This window comes from Puma concolor, chromosome A1 (genome assembly GCF_028749965.1).
Source record: "Puma concolor isolate L17-30 chromosome A1, mPumCon1.1.hap2, whole genome shotgun sequence".
Classification (NCBI taxonomy): domain Eukaryota; kingdom Metazoa; phylum Chordata; class Mammalia; order Carnivora; family Felidae; genus Puma; species Puma concolor.
Genome location: NC_141667.1, coordinates 193,204,155 through 193,226,760, shown reverse-complemented (window position 1 = coordinate 193,226,760; position 22,606 = coordinate 193,204,155). Strand labels below are relative to the sequence as shown.

Below are 22,606 nucleotides of genomic sequence, written 5' to 3'. Positions count from 1 at the left end.
AGCCACCTGCAAGCCAAGAAGAAAGTCCTCACCAGGAACTGATCCTGATCTTGGATCTCTTCAGAACTGTAAGAAAATAAATTTATGTTGTTTAAACTACCTAGTGCCCAAGCAAACTAAGGCAAGATCTAAACACAATCTTAGGCACATTATAAACACTCAATGAAAATTAGTTGATTTCCATGACTGTGAGTGTTCCGAGCACACAGTTTATGATTTTATAGTAAGACTTTTCAAAAATATTTTAACAATATGGAGATCAAAGATTGCTGTGCTTTTCAAATTAGGGTTAAAAACTAAGACAACAAGGGGTGCCTGGATGGCTCAGTCGGTTAAGCGTCCGACTTCGGCTCTGGTTATGATCTCGTGGTTTGTGGGTTCGAGCCTGGCATTGAGCTCTCTGCTGACAGCAGAGCCTGGAGCCTGCTTCAGATTCTGTGTCTCCCTCTCTCTCCTCCCCTCCCCCACTCACGCTCACGTGCACTCTCTCAAAAATTAAAAATCAACATCAAAAAAGTGTGCTATCTAAAGCATATGTATTTAAAAAAAACTAAGATAACAAGTTCAAAACATCTATAAGCTGTAATTAGGACTGAAATAATTTTTCTGCCCAGGTTTGTTTTGTTTTGTTTTGTTTTGAAGAGAGAGAGAGAGAGAGAGAGACAGTATAAGCAGGGGAGAGGGGTAGAGGGAGAGAGAGAAAATTTTAAACAGGCTCCATGCTCACTGCCAAGCCCAACATGGGGCTCGATCCTACAGTCCTGGACTCGTGACCTGAGCCAAAATCTAGAGTCGAACGTTCAACCGACTGAGCCACCCAGGCACCCCAAGGCTTATATTATTAACTGAAGAAACCAATGAACTTCTATTAACACAGAAGTCTCTAGAGAATTATGAAATAATGCCAGCAGTACAATATCCATAGACTCATATTCTTAGAATAAAGCATCCCTAGTATACCTCACCATACCAGGGGACCGAGATAATGAAAACTCACAAAAGAGAAAAAGTAAGAAAAATGGCAGTCACCTTGCTATAAAACATAGTAAAAAATCTATTTTCCCTACTCTTATCACAGCAAGTTATATCCAGCCAAGGGCTTCACATCTTAGAGGGAGTCCTTCACATTGTAGACCTCGGAGATTTGTGTATCTGTTAGCAAAATGTTCTGGATGGCTGTATACTACAACAATTTTTTGTCAATCAGAGTAGTCTTAAGGAAATGATGCATTTTCCTTCTCACACAAAGCACTATATGAGCTAACAGTGGCTATAAACATGAAGCATGATTAGTCAAATGGTAAAGCACAGAGCATCCTCCAAATCGATAGGAGTCATGTAGGAAATAAAAGAAAATAAATATCCACTTTGATTAAATTCACAAAAGGAATTATGAAGAAAAAATAGCTAAAAAATCATAACTGAGAAAAAGTATATGGTTGTTATGTTACATGTAACTATTAAAAAGCAGAGAAAATGAGTTAAAAAAAAACCCTAGATACTGAAAAAACAACAACAACAACAGCACTACTTTATAAGACAAAACAAATTAAAAAGGAAAAGCTAATGACAGAATAAATAGATTGATAGAGTAAAATCCAATATAGTTAAACTCTTCCTCAAAAAGAAAACAGGAATGGCAATATGAATATCAGTATAGGATAAGTTTCATTTTAAAGGCATTCAATAAAAAGAATAGCAATTTTAAGAAATGTCATGGAGTTATATGTACCAAACAATACACAAATAAACATACAAGCAAAGCTATAAAAAATTTAATGAAGACATAAAACAACAAAACTTTCAAAACAAAACATAAGTAAAAAGCTTCATGACAATGGATTTGGCAAGGAGATCTTGGACATGATACCAACAGTATGGGCAACAAAAGAAAAAACAGATAAATAGGACGAAAACAAAATTAACAGCTTTTGTGCCTCAGAGGACACTCTCAACAGAGTGAAGAGGCAACCCACAGAATGGGAGAAAACTATTTACAAATCACGTATCTGATAAGGGGTTAATATCCAGAATATACAAAGAACTTCTAAAAGTCAACAATAAAATCAAAACTAAAAATGGGCAAAGTAAATGAACAGACATGTCTCTAAAGAAAATATACAAATGGCCAATAAGCAAATGAAAGGATGCTCACCATCACTAATTATCAGGGAAATGCAAACCAAAATCATAATGAGACGTCACTTCACACCCATCAGAATGGCTATTATCAAAAGAAAAAAAAATAATTCCAGAAAATAGCAAGTATTAGCTAGAATGTAGAGAAATCGGAACCCCTGTGCCCTGCTGATGGAAATGCAAAATGGTGCAGGTGCTACGGCAAACAGTATAGCAATTCCTAAAAAATTAAACACAGAATTACAATATACAGCAATTCCCCTTCTGGTTATGTGTCCAAAAGAATTTAAAGCAGAGACTCAAAGACATTTGTACACACATGTTCATGTGGTATAAATACAACTTAACATTATACAGCCTTAAAAAAGGACACCTGGACAAACGCTCGCACATAAATAAACTGTGAAGACATTATGCTAACTAAAATAAGCCAGTCACAAAAAGACAACATAGGATTCTACTTATAAGAAGTATCTAAAATAGTCAAACTCCTAGAAACAGAAAGTAGCATGGTGGTTGCCGGGGAGGCCGGGGGGGGGGGGGGGGGGGGGGGCAGGTACTGGGAGTAGTGTAATTAGTATATAGTTTCAGTTTTGCCAGATGAGTAAGTTCTGGAGATGCACAGCACAACAACGTGAATATACTTAACACTACTTAATTATACGCTAAGAATGGGTGAGATGGTAAATTTTATGTTGCTTATATTTTATAATTTAAAATAATAAAAAATAAATTTTAAAAATCCAATGAAGATACAAAAACAAGATCAGAGTGTAGAATTTAATACACCACCTTTTGAATTAATCCAATTTAACTGAAAAAAATGGTATAACTTAAAATAACCTAAAACAAATCAACTCACTTCAACCTGTTAAACTCCATTTAACAGGTGAAAAATGGGTTATCACATTCCTCAGTTGAGAAAATACTTTTATTCAAATCTCTATGAAACATTTCTAAAAACAAATCATATAGATACAAAGAAAAATAGTTATTTTTAAATGAGACTATTTAACAAAGTCTTTGAATATAAATCAAAATTTAAATATAAATACAAGATAAAGACCTAAAAATAGTTAATACTCAGAAATTTTAAAACATAGTCCTAGAAATCCTTGATTCAAAGAAAAAATCAATTATAAATCATAAGTTAAATTATAATAAAATTACAACAAAAATCACAAAAATTAGGAACAATGAATATTGTTTGGAATTATTCCAAATAAATATTTGGAAGAATAATTCTTCCAAAAAAAAAAAAAAAGCATAGAATATAGCAAAGGATGTTTAGTCAGAACAGTATTTCTAACTTGAATGCCTTCATAGTTAAAAGGAGATTTACCTTTTATTTTTTTAATTTTTTATTTTTTTTTAATTAACGTTTATTTATTTTTGAGACAGAGAGAGACAGAGCATGAACGGGGGAGGGGCAGAGAGAGAGGGAGACACAGAATCGGAAGCAGGCTCCAGGCTCTGAGTTGTCAGCACAGAGCCCGATGCGGGGCTCGAACTCACAGACCGCGAGATCGTGACCTGAGCCGAAGTCGGACGCTTAACCGACTGACCCACCCAGGCGCCCCAAGATTTACCTTTTAAAGAAGTTAAAAAAAAAAAAAAAAAAAGGACAAATAATTAAGAAAATATGAGCTAAAAGTCATGAGAGAAAAGCAATAGAAATGAAGCAAAATTCAAAAGTTTTTTTTTTAAGCATAATAAAATAGCAAAGAAACTTATGGAACATTTTTAAAAAAACAGTTAAAAAAAGACCATATTAGGAGTTTAAAAAGTTACAGAAGCTTTACGATAGAAATGTAATTACATGGTAGGGAATAGTAAATGCTATCCTAAGGCAACAAATTTGAAAGCTTATGAAGCACATGAGTAGAGACGGACATGAACATCATGGATATGGAAAACAAAGTGGTGGTTGCCAGGGTCTGGGTGTGGATGGCATGGATAAAAATGGTCAAAAGGTACAAACTTGCAGTTATAAGACAAGTAAGTTCTGGGCATACAATGTACAGCATGGTGACTACAGTTATCAATAATATATTGTATTTGAAAGTTGCTGACAGTAAATCTTAAAAGTTTCATCACAAAAAAGAGAAACAATTATAGCTGTGTCGTGATAGATGTTAACTTGTGCTAATCATTTAGCAATATATGCATACAGCAAATCATATGTTGTATACCTAAAACTACTAAGCTGTTATGTCAGTTATATCTCAATCAATTAAAAAAAAAAAAAAAAAACACATGAGCAATTGCTTACCCAAAACTTAATCCAAAAAAGAAGATGACAACTGTAATGGACAAGTACACAGAAGAAATTAGAAAAAAATAATATATATATGCCACTCAAAAAAAAAAAAAAAGTAAAAACCATGACCTAATGGTTCGCACCTAATACTAGCCTATAAGGAACAGTTTTAAATGTAGCTCATGGAAAGACATGAATATTTTCTCAATTTATGTATCCACCAACATATTTATTTATTTTTTAAGTAAAAAGAGGGAGGGAGAGAGAGAGAATCCCAAGCAGGCTCTGCACTGTCAGCACAGAGCCCGGCGCAGGTCTCAAACCCTCACACACACAAACCATGAGATCATGACCTGGGCTATAACCAAGAGTCAGACACTTAACCAACTAAGCCACCCAGGTGACCCTCCACCAAAATATTTGTATAAAAATATGATTCAATAGCAAAGAAAATACTATAGACCAATCCCAGTTGTGAATACAGATGTGTATATTCTAAGTATCATTCTAATTTATCAAACAGAATCAAGAAAACTTATACAAAAATAAATTATGAAAAATCAGGGTTTGATCCCCTAATGCAAAGATAGTTCAATGTTAATAAATCCTCTAATGAAATGCTTTATAACAAGGGCACCTGGGTGTCTCGGTTGGGCGTCTGACTTCGACTCAGATCATGATCTCCTGGTTTGTGACTACGAGCCCCACATCAGGTTCACTGCTGTCAGCCTGTCAGCACAGAGCCGGCTTCAGATTCTCTGTCCCCCTCTCTCTGCCTCTCCCCCAATTGCACCCGCCCCAAAAATAAATAAATAAATAAATTTTTAAAATGCTTTATAACAGTCAACTAAATGAGAAAGATGATTTATCAGATGAGTTTTAAAAATACCTATATAAAATTCAACAAGCATTCCAAAAAAAAAAAAGGAAATAAATCAAGCACATTTAAGGTAAACTGGAGAAGGAAAATACTTAGGATAAATATCCTATAAAATCATGCTTCTGAGGCCAAAGACTTTTAAAGTCACAAGGCAACCAGGTGATAGGTTCCAGTGGGTAACAAGCCCCTTTCACAGAGAAACAGGCTATTGCTTTGGCCATAATAATGGAAAAAAAAAAAAAAAAAAAAAAAATGAACAGTCCTAAAAGCAAGTAAGAAACAGAAAGTAGAATGGTGGCTGTCAGGGACTCAGGAGAGTGGGAAATAGAGTTGCTTTTAATGGGTATACAGTTTCAGTTTGGCAAGATGAAAAAGTTGAGATCTTTCACACAATGTGAATAGAATGGACATTTATTAAGCTGTAGGTTTAAAAACAGTTAAGATGGTATTTTTGTTGTTTTTTATTGCAATAAAAATTTTTTTCTTCTAATTTTTAAACGTATATATAAGCGACTAAAATTTTATCAAATTCCTAAAAGCTCAGTATGGGCTAGCACGGTCAATTAGTATTCCAGAAAGCCCCTGATGCAAGGACAGACGCTCCACAGTCATCACCCTGCTCTTTTTGCAAGTCTCCTCAAGGTACTAAGACAAAAGAATGTAACAACAGACCTAAGAAAGCCCTGCCTTGAAAGGGGGTACAAAGGGAGACATCCGCTACCACTGGGACACAAGGATAAAAACTGGCCTCATCCAAGACTCTACTATCAACTGAAGCAAAAGCCATCTGCCACAGGAGCCAGGACAGTAAATACTCCTGCTTCTTCCATGAAAAGATGGACTACAGCTAGAGAAGGAGGTGAAGCCACTGGAAGAGAGACTAGACTCTCTGACTATCCCCTTCCCTAAGCTCAAAGAAAAGCAGCCGCTGGGTAAGAGCACTCACACACACTTGCCCCTGCACTGAACACTAGGTAAAACTCCTCTGCTCCTGGGATAAGGCAGAAAACTCACTCAGGCCCAGAATTCTAAAATGATTCAAAAATGAAGTCAGACATACTGGCATACAGAAAACACACACAAACATAAGCCTGCCATTGACACAACACAATTTGGCCACCAAAAGAAGGTACAGGCATGCTTTCAAAGTCTCAACTCAGACTGAGGTAGACCAGGCTTGCCCAAGGCTGAAGTTGGTGTAAAAGAACTGAGGCCCCCCCCCCTCCTCACCTCCCACCCATCTGCACCTCTACCCAGACTACCTGCTGGGATAGAGAAAAAGGACAAAAGGAGGTTTCCTATGACACTGGAGTTCAGAGCTGACTGAAAGTTGAGGGTATAGCAGGAACACAGAGAAGAAAAATTCTGACATTCCAGAAATCACAGAAGTGTCAAGGTAAAAGCAATGAATTCCTGAAGGAACTAGAACTATCACATCACTAGAGACTTCAAGAGCAAAGACCAAGTAAAAACTCAGCACATCTACTGACCAAACCGATTCATCCTCCCCCTGCACAGACACCAGTAGCTTGCAGAATATGAGATATGTCCGCTTCTTAGCATAATGATTTACTTCAGTCTCTGCTGTTCTTTTATACATAATGTCATAGAGTCAATCAAATGTTACAAGACACAAAAACAAAGCAAGTTACACATTGTTAAGATATAAAGCTATCAACATAATCAGATGCCAAGATGGCAGAGATGTTGAAACTACCAAGGAGAGACTTTAAAATAGCTATGATTAAATGTAAAAGAATCTAAAGATAAAGACAAACAGCATGCATACATGAAGAAATTCAGTAAATAGGTAGAAATTTTTAAAAACTAATAAGAAAATGCTAAAGAAATAGCTTCATCAAAGAATTCGCTTTATCAAAGAATTCTTTCACTGAGTTTACAAAAAACTGACCACAACAGGAAGAATTAGTAAATGTGAAGCTAGACCATAGAAATTATTCAGACTGAAAACTGAATGGGGGGTGGCCGCTACAGAGGATCCAAGACCTGTGGGACAACATGAAGTAGACTACTGTACTTGTCAAAATAGTCCAGAAAGAGAAGAGAGAAAAGGGGGCAGAAGAAATACTCAAAAAGATAACAGAAATAAACCTATCAAAAATCAGAAGGGACAATAAACTACAAATCAAAAAAGCTAAAACAACCCCAAAATAGGATCACAAATGACTACATACTTATGCACATTTGGTTTCAATGAAGACCAGAGTTAAAAAAATATATCCTGGGGCACCCGGGTGGCTCAGTTGGTTAAGTGTCCGACTTCAGCTCAGATCATGATCTCAAGGTTTGTGAGTTTGAGCCCCGCATTGGGCTCTGTGCTGACAGCTCGGAGCCTGAAGCCTGCTTTGGATTCTGTGTCTCCCTCTCTCTGTTCCTCCCCCACTCACACTCTCTCTCTGTCTCAAAAATAAATAAAGATTAAAAAAAATAAATAAAATAAATAAATATATATATATATATATCCTGAAGGCAGCCAGAGAAAAAGAGAAACATTACATATAGAGGAACAAAACCCAGAATGACAAAGGACATCTCTTCAGAAACCATGTAAGCTGGGGGATAATATAGCAACATCTTGAAACTAATGGGGAGAAAACTGTCAAACTAAAATTCAAACCCAGCTAAAATATTTCAGAAACAAAGGCAAGTAGACTCTTTCAGATAAGCAAAACTGTGAAAAGTCACTGTCAGCAGACCTACATTTCAAGAAATATTTTATTTAGGCAAAAGTAATACGATACTAGATAGAAATTTACAACAAAGAAATAAAGAACCTTTGAAATATTTAAAAAAAAATCCATAAATATAAAAAATTCTTTTCTGATTTGTAATCACTATTAAAAGGAATTAAATCTTTAAAGCAAATACCTAAGAAACATATGATTTATTATATGTGCAAGTTAAAATAAATTAGGAAAATAGCATCAACAGGAGGGAAAAGATGGCAGTATACTGTTGTAATATTCTAACATCATACAGAAAGTGGTATTATATCATTTGACTGTGAGAAATTCATGATGTATATTGCAAACCCGGAAATAACCACTAAAAATATAAAACAAAGAAATATAACTAATAAGCCATTAGTGGAAATAAAATTGACTACTAAAAAATAATCAAGCCCAAAAAAGGCTAGAAATGGAAAAATAAGAGCAAAAAACAGGTGAGACAAATACAAAATGAATAGCAAATTAGTACATAGAAACCCAATCACATAAAAATGTTTAATGTAAACTAACAAATCATTCTAAACAAAAGTTGGAGACAGAGTGGATTAAAAAGTCACACCCAATTACATGTTACATGATATATCGTATAATTGTGTGTGTGTGTGTGTATACATACATATAGTACGATTATAACTTATAGAATTATATGTTGTCTATAAAGGAAAAAGAGTAATATTACAGGGGTCAATTCACCAAGAAAACATAATACTAAATATGTACGCACCTAATAACAAAGCTTTCAAAATGCATAAAGCAAAACGTACTAAAACTGAAAAGAGAACTGGATTAATTCACAATTGTATTTTAAATTTTTTTTTTTTTCAACATTTATTTATTTTTGGGACAGAGAGAGACAGAGCATGAACAGGGGAGGGGCAGAGAGAGAAGGAAACACAGAATCGGAAACAGGCTCCAGGCTCTGAGCCATCAGCCCAGAGCCTGACGCGGGGCTCGAACTCACGGACCGCGAGATCGTGACCTGGCTGAAGTCGGACGCTTAACCGACTGCGCCACCCAGGCGCCCCACACAATTGTATTTTAAATACTTAAGCCAGAAACCAATTTGACAAATTTCATATATTGAAAATAAATAAATAAATACTTAAGCCCATCTTTCCCAATAACTGACAGAAGAGAGAAAAATATCAGTTGACAAAGACTTGAAGACATTATTAACCAACATGGCTCAATCATATTTATAAAATATAAACCTGACATTCATAGAATGCTCTATCCAATAATGACAGGAAACCTTGTTTTCAAGTGTACATGTAATATTTACCAATACAGACCATATACTGAGTGATAAAACGAATCTCAGAAAACTTTTAAAGAATCAAAATCATACAGACTCTGAAAACCATGGAATTAAACTAGAAACCAACAGCAGAAAGATATCTGTGAGATCAAGTATCTGAATATTAACAAACACAATTCTAAACAATCCAAAGTCAAAGAAGAAATCACAATGGAAATTAGAAAGTAGTTGAACTGAATTAAACTTTAAAAGAGCAGTGCTCAAAGTAAAATTTATAACATCATATCCTTATATAAGAAGAAAGGTCTCAAGCTTCCATCTTAAAAAACTAAAAACAGAACAAATTAAACCCATGACAAGCATAAGAAAGGAAATAATAAAGAATTAGAAAAAGTAAAAGTTGGAGAAAAAAATAATGAAACCAAAAGCTGGCCCTTTCAGAACATCAAAAAAATTAATACACCTCTGGCCAGACTGATCAAGACAAAAAGAGAAAAATCACAAGTCACCAACATCAGGTATAACAAGTAGTCAGTGTAGATCCTAAAAACATTAAAAGAATAGGACAATATAAACAACTTTATGCCAATAAATTCTGTAACTCAGATGAAAAAGCCAAATTCCTTCAAAACATGAACTAAGAAGTTTCATTCACAAATGAATATATAATCTGAATAGCTCTGTGCTAAATAAATTGAATTTATAGTTTAAAACCTTCCTACAAAGGAAAGAAAAAAACAAGAAACAAAACAAAACAAAAAACCCTCTAAACCCAGATGGAGCCTCTTGTGAATTCTTCCCCACATCTAAGGAAGAAATAATTCCACACAAAGTATTCCAAAAAAGAAAAAAGAAAAAAAAAAAAAAAAAAAAACCCAGAAGATGATAAAACACTTCCCAAGTTATTTTAGGAGGTGAGGAATAACCCTGAAAGCAAAATCAGATAGAGACACTAAAAAGAATAAATAGTACTGACCACCATGTCCCATGAACTTATATATTTTTTATTTATTAATATAAGAAAATCAAATACAACTATATATAATTAGATGACACATCAAGAACAAGTAAGACTTATACAAGGAATGAAAGGCTGACACAACATTTAAAATCAAGCAACACACACACAAATCAAACACAATTAACTCACTAAATTAACAGACTAAAACAGAAAACCATATATCATCTCAATAAATACAAAATAGCTAAAAGCCTATAAAACTACTTATAACTAAATTCAAGTAAACAGGAAACAACTATTACAAATAAAATACTAAAATCTTTTTGAAACATAAAAAATGATACAAACAGAAGGACATCCATGTTCTTGAATTGGGATGATACTCTGCACTAAAAGTATTAAAATGTTATAGAAACCAATTTGACAATAAATATCATATATTGAAAAAAATTAAAAATAAAAGTATTCTTAATAAAAAATAAATAAACAAAATAAAAATAAATAAATAAAATGTTAATTGTTCCCAGAGTATATATAACTTAATGCAATTCTAATTAGATTCACAACAGAGTTTTTGTGTATCTTTTGCCCAGGGAGGTTGGAACAATGGATGAAATATTCCTCAGATTTGCACTTTACTATTTTAAAAGGAAAAAAATCTGGTATTATAGGATATATTAGAACATAAGACAATACAATTAGGGAATTTGTATTTACTTGTAAAAGGACACATTACTTTAAAAATGGTGCTGATACCAGTTATGTATCTGAAAGTAAATAAAAGTGGATCCCTCTCCTATAGCACATATAACTACAAATTCCAAATTTACCAAAGATAAGATCAAAGTGGAAAGAAAAATACAATCTAAGTGTAGGTTACACATCTCTTTTACCAATGGAGAAAACAAAAAGTTAACCAGGGGCACCTGGGTGGCTCAGTCGGTTAAGCATCAGACTTCAGCTTAGGTCATGATCTCACAGTTCTTGGTTTCAAGTCCTACATGGGGCTCTGTGCTGACAGCTCAAAGGCTAAAGCCTGCTTTGGATTCTGTGTCTCCCTCTCTCTCTGCCCCTCCCCAGCTCATGCTCTGTCTCTCCCTCTTCCTCTCTCTCTCTCTCTCTCTCAAAAAAAAAAAAAAAAAAAAAAAAAGTTAACCAGACAGAATGATTACATAAAATTTAAAAATGTTACACATCAAAAGATATTTCTTAAACAGAAAAGATCAGTTTGTTTTGTTTTGAAGTAGACTCTACACCCAGAGTGAAGCACAATGTAGGGCTTGAACTCAGGAACCTGAGATCAAGACATGAATTGAGAGCAAGAACAGAACACTTAACCGACTGAGACACCCAAGTGCCCCAAAAGATCAGTTTTTGAAAAAAAATATTTGCAATGCAGGTACCAGACCAATGGTTAATAGCTATAATATATAAACTCCCACAGGACAACAACCAAGTAGAAAAATGAGCAAAAAAGTGTGAAAGGGCCATTCTCAGAAAACAATTCCAATGTAGCTACAAATAGGAAGAGATCTTCAAGGTCACCAACAGTCAGGAAATACTAATTTAAAGTAACAATGAGGTACTACTACACAACTATCAGACTGGAAAAGTCCATTGCTGATGGACTTTCAAGGAAAGGATTTTGCCCACATTACTGTTAAAAACATCAACTGTTACAGCCTTTTTCTTCAAAGCAATGTGGCAACATTTTGAAGCAGAACATAACTGCATCCTGGGAATCTATCGCATTGGTCTGTCAGAGTATAGCTATAAAGATATGTATTACAATATTGCTTTTAGTGGAAAAAGGTAGAAACAAAGTATTGCCCATCAGTAAATTAATGGTTAACTAGACAATGAAATAACCATACTTTAGAGTATCATGCAACAGTTGTTTTTGTTTTGTAAATGGAGTAGAGCTATAGTGGTTGAGTGGGAGTATTTCCCTTTGAAAGTACTAAACCAAAAATAAAGGTGATAATAGTCTCCAAAATATAATCCCATTTTTATAATCAGTGATCAAAAAACCTTGTGTGAATGTGTTTATAACACCGAGAATATGGAGAACAATAAAAAAGACACATAGTCCCGGTAACATGGGTTACGGGGGAATGGAATGTTACCGCTAGCTACAAGGGGAGCTAAGTAAAAAGGAAGGAAGATAAGAAGGAAAAGAAAGGAAGAAAGAAAGAAAAAAATGAAGTTTTCACACACATACTTTTATTAGAGAGAGATATATTTGTAAACCCTGCTCAATGAGTGAGTTTCTGCAAAACAAAGCTTATCCCTGGGAACACAGATCTTAAGCTGTTGTCCTTTGAAAACCTAAGTCATAAAAGTAATAATAAATTAATTTAAATAAATACCTAACGTTGGGTTGGTTACAAGCATTAAATGAGATAACGGCGTTTAAGTGTATCATACACATTTTAAGTACAATAAATGCAAAATATTTTTTTCAAAAGGAAAAGAAATTAAGACAATCACATGCTTAAATGGAAACAGATTTTCTGATAAGATAAAAAGTACTTAAAAGAAACTAAAACATAAATCTAAAAATATCTAGGTACTATTTTTAGGCACACTAAGGATCTAAATGAAAATAAAATAAACCGAAATATACTAGAGCAAGGCCCTCTCTTTGGGTTTAGTTGTGCCGGTTCCTCCTGATCTGTTTATACCTGAGACAAAGCCCAGGTTTTATTTACTGTTGTATTCTCAGCACCTAGCACAAGCACTGGTACATAGTAAGTGATGAACCACCTCCCTAATTTTCTTCAGAGTATTCATGCCTCTATTTGCACAGTGTCTTCTACAATTAAGTTGCTCTTTCTGAGCTATATGGTTTTTTTTTTTTTTATGCCCCTTTAAAGTACATTTTGGAAGGAGAAAGAATTCATCAATATTCACTGAATATCTCACATGAGCTAGACACTAGACATTGGCACCTCCTTTGAGCAATGGAGACTATCTTAAACTAAATGAAACTTAGGAAGACAGCAATCAGATGAAATGGAAAAAATTATTTTACTGGTGTTGAAAATCAAGGTTCTAGTTTCAACTTGGCCACCTTCTAGTTATTCTACCTTCAGATGACCTTAATATCCTCATGAATAAAATGATAACATGTGTCCAATCTACCTTATAAGATTATCAAAAAACAACTCTGTAAACCACCAAGCACTAACCAAAAAGCACTAACCAATATATATATATAATATATTATATATATATATATTTTTTTTGCTATCCCATACTTCTCAAGTATTCTAAAGTGTCTTATTTACCAAGCTATTTATAAATAAAAACAACTGCCTCAGCTCAGAGCCTTGGTATAATCCCAATATATTCAATAGAGAGCTCAGCGTACAATAAGAATTCCATCAATGCTCTTTATAGACTCATTAAGAGTGAATTTCTTTCTGGTTATGTATTATCTCAAAATGAAATATTTTGTGTTTCTTTAAGTGTTCTGTATTTATACCTAAAGCAGAAAGCTAATGCACATTCCAGAGGATGTCACTTTAAATAACCAACCACTTTAATGTAAAGTTTCTTTCTAAATATGCCTTCAAGCAACACCTCTGATAAATTACAATGGACTCCGACCTTCTTGATCAGAAAATTGATCAGTTTCCAAGTTTTTCCTTCCATTATTCTTATGTTAAAAACAAACAAAACCTCTTATTCCTATATTCAAAGTTCTTGGTCATTGCTTAAATTTAGCAATATGAAAAAAATTTGACTATACAGCCTCACATAAAGTATATTTTTTTCATTATTTTAACTTATTTTTTTAAGTTTATTTCTTTATTTTGAGAGAAAGAGAACAAGCAGGGGAGAAGCGCAGAGAGAGAGAGAGAGAGAGAGAGAGAGAGAGAGAGAACCCCCAAGTGGCCTCTGCCTATGAGCACAGAGTCAGACATGGGCCTGAACCTATGAACCCTGAGATCATGTGCCAAAATCAAGAGTCAGACACTTAAACAACTGAGCCACCCAGACGCCCCCATATAAAGTGTATTTTTAAAATTTTATTAACCGATCAACATTATTATTTTGTTTTGCCCAAATAAACCTTCTCTAAACTCATTATAACACGGCATGTCCTACTAGCCAAGTATATCCCAGGCTCTAATTTTGGGAATCACAATATTCTCGTGTTATGGCAAATGATAAAAGTTTGCCAAAACACCATAAAGCCATCAGCTCTAAAAGAAAACAGAAAAGGATGTGTGAAACCACCACAGTGGCCAAAATAATGTTTTTAATTTGCTTTCTTATTCTTGCAGATTTTTTTCTCTTTTCTATAAAAAGTAAACATTTTCCATGAAGAATTATTGCCATATCCACTAAAAACCTAAAACCTTTCGTTTCCCAGATACAAGGAATTTTTTCCCATGAATTTTAAGCAACTTGGTCCATGTATCACAACTTACTTTGTATTGTAAGTTTCCACATAAGTCTCACCTTCCCTCTTTGATTTTCAGCTAATTAATGATAATGCCCTATCCGTTTCCATACATGATTCCGGATTACATGATAGGAGCTAAATAAGTGTAGGTCAAATGGGTAAGGCATTTTTTATAGAAATAATGTTTTTTTTGTTACTCGTATGATGCCTCTGACTGTAACAGCTTTATCAAATGACAGAATGCATACTGGCCAGAAGTTACTGGTCTATTGCTGCCACTTTGACATACCCTATAGCAGTTGCCTTCTAAAGCAATTTTTTGGATTAGGTCTCACAATTTGTTTTAGCACATGTATCAACCATCACAAAATTGGCTTCTGTATTGAGGTAAATATGCTAGTAAGTGCAGTAGGTCAGTATCTACAAACAAAATAACAGCCTGTAAATACAGTATCTGTCTAATACTCCCATTTTTTGCTCTTACTCTACAAGAAGATTAAATCTGGACTATCATACTTACTGCTGAAGGGAGTTAAGAGTAATACAGGGAATAGGGCATAACACAACGGCTTTCCAGCGTTCAAATCTTTACTTTAGAGATACCTGGGTGGCTCAGTCAAACATTCGACTCTTGATTTTAGCTCAGGTCATGATCTCATGATCTCAGGGTGGTGAGATAGAGACCCGTGTTAAGCTCCACGCTGGGCATGGAGCCTGCTTGAGATTCATTCTCTCTCTCTCTCTCTCTCTCTCTCTCTTTCTGCCACCCTCCCCCACTTGCTCTCCCTCTCAAAATAAATAAACATCAAAAAAAATATTTAAAGCTAACTGGCTACTGACCATGGTTATTGGCATTAATTGGGTTAAAATCAGCCCCTACATCTATAAAATAGAAACCGTAATATCATACATATGTACTCAACAAATATTTAATGAATAAAAAGAGGAATCTCATATTTTAATATGTGATGCACTTCTGAAAACTTAAAAAAATTCTATATGTCAAGGGACCAGACTCATGTTTTAAAGGAGACCGACTCTTGGGGCACCTGGGTGGCTCAGTCGGTTAAGCGGCCAACTTCAGCTCAGGTCATGATCTCATGGTCTGTGGGTTCAAGCCCTGCGTCGGGCTCTGTGCTGACAGCTTGGAGCCTGGAGCCTTCTTCAGATTATTTGTCTCCCTCTCTCTCTGCTCCTCCCCTGCTCGCACTTTGTCTCTCTCTCCCTCAAAATAAATAAACATTAAAATTTTTTTTTAAATAATAATAAAATTAAAAAAAGGAGACCTACTCTCAGAGACAAAAGAGGGAAAGGGGGAGAGAGAGGGAGAGGGGCAGAGGGGCAGAGGGGGAAAAAGAAAGAACCCAAAGCAGACTCTGCACCAGTAGCACAGAGCCCCATGCGGGGCTCGAACTCATGAACCGCGAGATCATGACCTGAGGCGAAACCAAGAGTCAGATGCTTATAAGAATAAGCCACCCAGGTGCCCCAAATTTTCAAATTATTTTTTAAAACACTGTCAAAAATAGCAAAGTCGGGGCGCCTGGGTGGCGCAGTCGGTTAAGCGTCCGACTTCAGCCAGGTCACGATCTCACGGTCCGTGGGTTCGAGCCCCGCGTCAGGCTCTGGGCTGATGGCTGGGAGCCTGGAGCCTGTTTCCGATTCTGTGTCTCCCTTGCTCTCTGCCCCTCCCCCGTTCATGCTCTGTCTCTCTCTGTCCCAAAAATAAATAAACGTTGAAAAAAAAAAATTAAAAAAAAAATAGCAAAGTCATTGGGGGAGGGGAACTCTTACTGGGCAGTGAGCACCATCACACAACTGCTATAAAACAATGCATCCTTAAGTCAAAATCCAGTGTATAGAAGGTACTTTAGGGGTTTCCACATACAGTATTCAAAGTGTAAATTATTTGAAAGTCAACCATACATACCTGTGTAGTAAAGAGTACATATCAAATAAACTAACATGTGAAAAACACAGTACCTAACTTCTGAACAATAAAGAGTAGCTATTTTATTTTGCTGCTACTACTCATTCTGAATGGCTGCTTTTAAGAGCACTACCTTGTGATCCAGCAATCACACTACTTGTATTTACCCAAAGAATACAAGAATACTAATAGCAGCATTATTTACAAAAGCCAAGATATGGAAGCAGCCCAAGTGTCCATCGACTGATGAATGGACAAAGAAGTGGTATATATATATAATGGAATATTACTCAGCCATAAAAAAAGAATGAAATCTTGCCATTTGCCACAACACGGATACAGCTAAAGACTAAAACAATAAGCGAAATACGTCAGTCAGAGAAAGACAAATACCATATGATCTCACTCATATGCAGAATTTAAGAAACAAAACACATGAGCAATGGGGGGAAAATAAGAGAAAGCGAGACAAGTCAAGAAACAAACTTTTAATTGTAGAGAACAAATTGATAGTTACCAGAGGGGAGGGTGGAGGGGGGATGGTTTAAGTAGGTGACAGGGATTAAGGAGGGCACTTGTCCTGATGAGCACTGGGTGATGTATGGAAGCGTTGAATCACTATATCATACACTTGAAACTAATGCAACACTGTATGTTAACTAACTGGAACTAAAAATTATAATACAAAAAAAAAGAGACAGAGAAAGAGAGAGAGGCACCAATATCCTAGAGCAGACTAATATTTATTGAGCACTAAATATGTACAAGGCTCTATACACCTGACACTTTATGGACATTACCACAATTTTAGTCTTCAAAACTATTCTGCAATGTTGACATTATTTGTTCTTGTTTTTGTTTTTACTTATACGTAAACAGAGACTTGGAGAATTAACTTGTCCAGTCAGACAGCCAAACCCGAGTAGTCTGAGGTTTCAAATCCAGCACCCTTTGACTCCACTACAAAGCTTCATTTCGCGAAGAGAAAAAGAAAAAAAAAAAAAAAAAAAGGCAGGAAAAGGTAGTGAATTGTGGAATGGCTAATAGAGTTGTATATGCTTAGCTAGAGAGAGATCAAAAGACTTAGGAAGGAAAAATCCATGATAATGGCACTTGGCTACTGGAGGGTTAGTCACAGAGATTGCACTCCTTAATTTGTTCCTTGTACAAGTATTTTAGCACTGTGTGATCTGTCACCATGGTAGGCACTGGGTGAGAAGCCAGTACAGTAACTATGAAGAAGAATCATTTCCTGCTCTCAAGGGGCTTACTATTGGGAGGGGACCAGCAAATCAACAAGCAGTTGCACCAGAAAAACAGCATGTACTATAGGGCCATAGAACACAGCCTGGAACCCTGAATATTCTTATTCAGAATTCTTATTCTTATTCAGTATTCTTATTAAGTACTTTGCAAAGTAAGGGATGGTAAGAATCCCAGAGGAAGTGATGTTTACAGTGATAGTTGTAACAGGAACAGGAGTTAGGCAAGGTGTATGTGTGACATAGAGAGTCTAAAATGAATTCTATTGATGAGCTAGTGTGAGTCAATTTCTTTGCTCTTCCAAGAATAGTGTTTACACAGAGCGTGAAAAAATATTTTTTTTGTTTCTTAACTGAAGAAAATGTGGCTGGGGAGAAATTATGTAAATTAATATTGTTAATTTTCTCAAATGTATGTGTGTAAAGAAATGTACACAGCAGAAAAAAATGTGTGCATAAATAAAATATGTTCAATAAATTTGCAAATATCCATGTAATATCTCCATCATTTACCTCTCTTGGCTGTGCATTTATTGTGTTACAACAATGTTTGAGTCTAACCAAGACGCTTTATTTCTGGCTTAAGCCATAAATCAGACATAGCTTAATCAACAGAATCTTCGCTTAACTAGGGATTTGCAGTTCAATAAGACTGTCCTAAATTATAGAATAACAGCACAAAATTAATGATTCTATAAAAAAATAAGGGTATTTTTAATGACTAGTGGACTCACTGAAGGAGGTTTACAATCTCTAAGAAATCACTGTTGATCTTCACTTTCTGTTTTCTGTAAAATGATTATGGGAACTGTATTTTCATGTACATTCTTTTGAAAAGCTCAGATACTTCACCTGCATTATACAAATGTTAATGGTAAAGTTTCATACCAGCTACAGAGAAACTTTTTAAGAATGACTTTCTCAAGGTCACAGAGCAAATCTCTGGTGAGACAGGAATGGAATTCATGACCTTTGACTGCCAGAAGTTTTCTACCCACACTCGGAAATTCCTTCTCCATAAGTGTAATTTATATGCTCACTTAGAGAGGCTGGAAAGTTCATCCCTTGTAGGGATGTGGGGGATGGAGAGGGAGTGGTTTTCCTGTCAAATCAGTTGCCACACTAGTACTTTCTAGTTTTACAAAGTGATTCGTACCCACACTATCTTCTTTTACCCTCACCACAACCCTGTAAGATGTCTACTATTTTTCCCATTTTACAGACTCAGGTTAAGAAATTTAACCAAGGTCGTCCAGTTTTAGTAACCAAGAGACCCTGCTTCAGATTGTGATATCTCTGCCACCTCAATCAGTCCAGATTCCAGGATATATAATCTTAGCAGATACCGGATTGTGAAATGAATAAATATTTTCTTTACAGTTAGCTGTTTCATTTTTTCACAATCATTTATCTTGGTTCTCATTTAGTTATGTTGGTTTGTTTTCTCTGGGGCAAGGCTGTTTTCACGTTCTAAGTTTGCTTCCTAAACTCAAAACCAAGTGAGAACATTATTACTAAACATAGGATTTGGAAAAAACAAACTGTGTGTTTTCCTTCTTTTGTATACAAGTGGGAGGAGGGGGACTTTTTACCGTAATTCTTTTTCGTAATATATGTAGCGTCGGGGGTGCCGGGGGATATATACCAACATACAGAATATAAAAATTCACGTTCATAAATACTATATGCATGCATATATATACATAAAATATACGTAAAATAGCAAATACACATACATGTAATATACACACATACATCACGCCCAGAATAATTCTAAAAACCCACAGGTGTTGTGACTGTAGCACTGGGAACACAACTCCTGGCTGTCTAGGCCAGTAAACTGTAATAGCTGCGGCTTCTATTACCTCTGATGGGACGGAGAAAACTATCCCAAAGCTCTCCAATGGTTTCTCTCACCTTCCATGCAGCAGTACAGCAGCAAAGGCTTCCTGCTACCCCATCTGTACCTAAAAAGCAATACTCTTCAGACCAGTCCAATTATGCTAATAATCAAAAAAATATACCACGAAACAGCAACCGAAGTATATGACTTTCACTGGAGAAAAAGACAGGAAGAAAGACCACGCCAAGAGCAGAATTCTCTGGGTGAATATCCTATAGTCTACTGCCAGACCCAAACAAATTTTTATGGAGCAACAGGACTACTCAAGTAGCCACTTTTATGACAATAAACACCCAAAACCGAAAAATCCTTTTGTAACATAATTACTGAGAATATATAGAGAAAGTAACCATTTAATCCACAGCATGTGTTCTCAGCCACAAGAACTCAAAAGCTGACATCAGATGGGGTGTGGCTGGTCCAGGCCCTGAAAATGAATTCTGGCCTGTTGAAGTCAGACATTTCCCTGAACGGGTTTGGGATCTGGAAATACAGCAGATCTCACAGAGCCCAGGGCTGTTGACCTCCTGGGCATAGGGCAAGGCCCATCTGTTTACTTGCGTTTTGATTTTGGGAGCTGTGGTTGTGGTGGATGAGTTAAGGCTGTGGTTTATAGGGTGTCGCCAGTGATTTAATTTTAATATTTTTACCCTTACATCTTGTACATACTAAAGACTGAAAGCTGTGTGTAATTTGTCAGCTGAAAAATAAACATAAAAGAAAATAAGTGAACAGGGGGCAAAAATACAGATATTACCACTCTACTATCATACAGCATTTTCAAAACATAAATGATAAAGGCAAGCAACCGCAACCTATTTTAGAAATTATTTATAAAAATGAAAGCTGTTTTCTACAAGGAAAAAGATAACCATGGGTGTTAAATAAAACTGTTAAATAAAGCAGTTTTGAGATTTTTAGTTCTTGCTCCTTAATCGGCGTGAAAGCACAAGCGGGAAGACTTCCTTATCCAAAACAAGTAACTTTTCAAGTAAGTCTGCACCTCTAGTTTTGTAGAATACAACTAGTTTGTATCAATACACAAATCATCTAGTTACATTTATGAACTAAACCCTCTAAGAAGACTGTTTCTCTCACAATCTAAAGAAAACCATTTGACACCTCCAATTTAATTGATTATCTTAATGAAATTCACACATAAATATGAAATTCCACACTTTCCATTTTGTACAATGGCAAAAACAGCGAGGACCTTCGTATGTTCAACTGCTTAACAATATCACCTCACTGGTAAGGCGACTCAGTACTCTAGATTAACCAACACTGGCTTGAGTTCAAAATGCCCTCAGTGTAGGCCTAGAGGCCTAAGCACTTACGTCCTCTTTGCAGAGGAAAAAGAAAAAAACAAAACACAAAAAAAAAAAAACCACACCTATGTTTAAGACCAAATTATTTCATTCACTTGATAACAGCCTGCTTCATGATAGAACATTTAAAACTCACTCAGTCTGTTCAAGTGCTTGTTTACCTTTCACAGAAGGCAGGGAAGTAATCCCTGAGGAACATATATATTTTTAAATGACCAGAACACTACTGCTATTCTATGCCTGATGCACCCTCTTCGGAATGAATGAACATCACGCATCCTGATTTGTTTTTCCCTTGGCCTGGGGAGAGTGAGCGCACTGGTGTTTGCAGTCCCTTCCCTTTCTGTACACACAGAGGCTGCAGCTGTAGTAAACAACCACCAGCCAAAAGTTGCTAAGGTCAAGGTCTCAAATGCTACACCAGGACCAGTTTTCTCCCAAATGACATTCAGTTACTGAAAAAGAACTTTCTGGAGAAAAAAAATATATGTTAAGGGCCCACTGGCACAACAATTTTCATTCAATAAATAGTAATACAAAGCATTCCAAAATAAAGTTTAGCTGACCGAAGCTTCTTTTAAATAGGCATCGCTAAGTAATAGATAAATAACTGAAGCAACTCAAAAATAAACAGAAATTCCTCAAGAATGTTCTGTGTATCTCACACAACTATATTAGTTACATGGTTTTGGTTCATAAATTTGAAACTTCCAAATTTCACCAGCTTCGGTATACTTCATAATAGTTATGAATTACAAGACAAGAATAATAAACTTCGCTCCTAAATGCATTACCAATTTCTGCCAATACTTCTATGCTCTAATTGCTCCCTCCCCAACTCAAAGAAGCTTACCATACTCAAGCTAGTCTCCAATCGATTGACCAGGCTGCAGCGATAAAGATACAACTTATGCAACTGAAATGTTTGCCCTTCACCATCCCATGTCTACTAAGCTTCCACAGTTAAACATCTTCTAGCCTAAAAGTATACCCCTTTATCGCAACCAATTTCTGCGTGGTTTTAAAGAATGTAAACAAAATGCGAATGGGGTCTACAAACAGCACAACCAGGCTTTTTTTTTTGGGGGGGGGGGGGTGGGGGGAGTCACTGTTTTTATTAAATGCCAATTCCAAAAAGCATTTGTTACATGATGGAATACACCCACTCTTCCAGAGTGACCACTCCTATTCCCATCACAAGAGGCTCCCTTTTAAAAGACACCAAATTTATTTCAAAGCATTTACTTATCTAAACAACTCTCTCCTCCAGTAAGAAAAGGGCCTGGAGGCGTCTAGGTGGATTTGCACAATGACGTTATTTGATTGACAGATGTCTACTGAGGCCACTGGATGCACAGGCACCAAATGTAAATAGACCTGCTCACCTCCCTGGTGTGACCGGGAAACAGAGAATATTAAAGATGATTTACAATAAAATATCCCAGTGCTCGGCCGAGAATTCTATTAGCCAGTGGGATTGCTTAAAACAATCCATACAGAACGATACTTAAACCATCTGTA

At 35.8% G+C, this 22,606-nt stretch overlaps 1 protein-coding gene across 24 annotated transcripts in view; it reads right to left on the bottom strand.

Moving 5' to 3' along the window:
• The window catches only part of KLF12 (KLF transcription factor 12), a 453,354-nt gene that overhangs the window by 428,925 nt on the left and 1,823 nt on the right, over positions 1–22,606 (bottom strand). For 11 of the 24 annotated variants that reach the window (XM_086710385.1, XM_086710380.1, XM_086710393.1 and 8 more), the window contains exons 1-2: positions 2,156–3,062; positions 7–66 (exon numbers count right to left, since the gene is read on the bottom strand). The exons of 4 other annotated variants lie outside the window; for them this stretch is intronic. The gene's annotated coding sequence lies outside the window, so the exon portion shown is untranslated. Of the gene's footprint in view, positions 1–6; positions 67–2,155; positions 3,064–22,606 lie in introns of those variants that run through there. 9 more of the 24 variants (XM_086710407.1, XM_086710520.1, XM_086710513.1 and 6 more) reach the window with 2 other exon arrangements.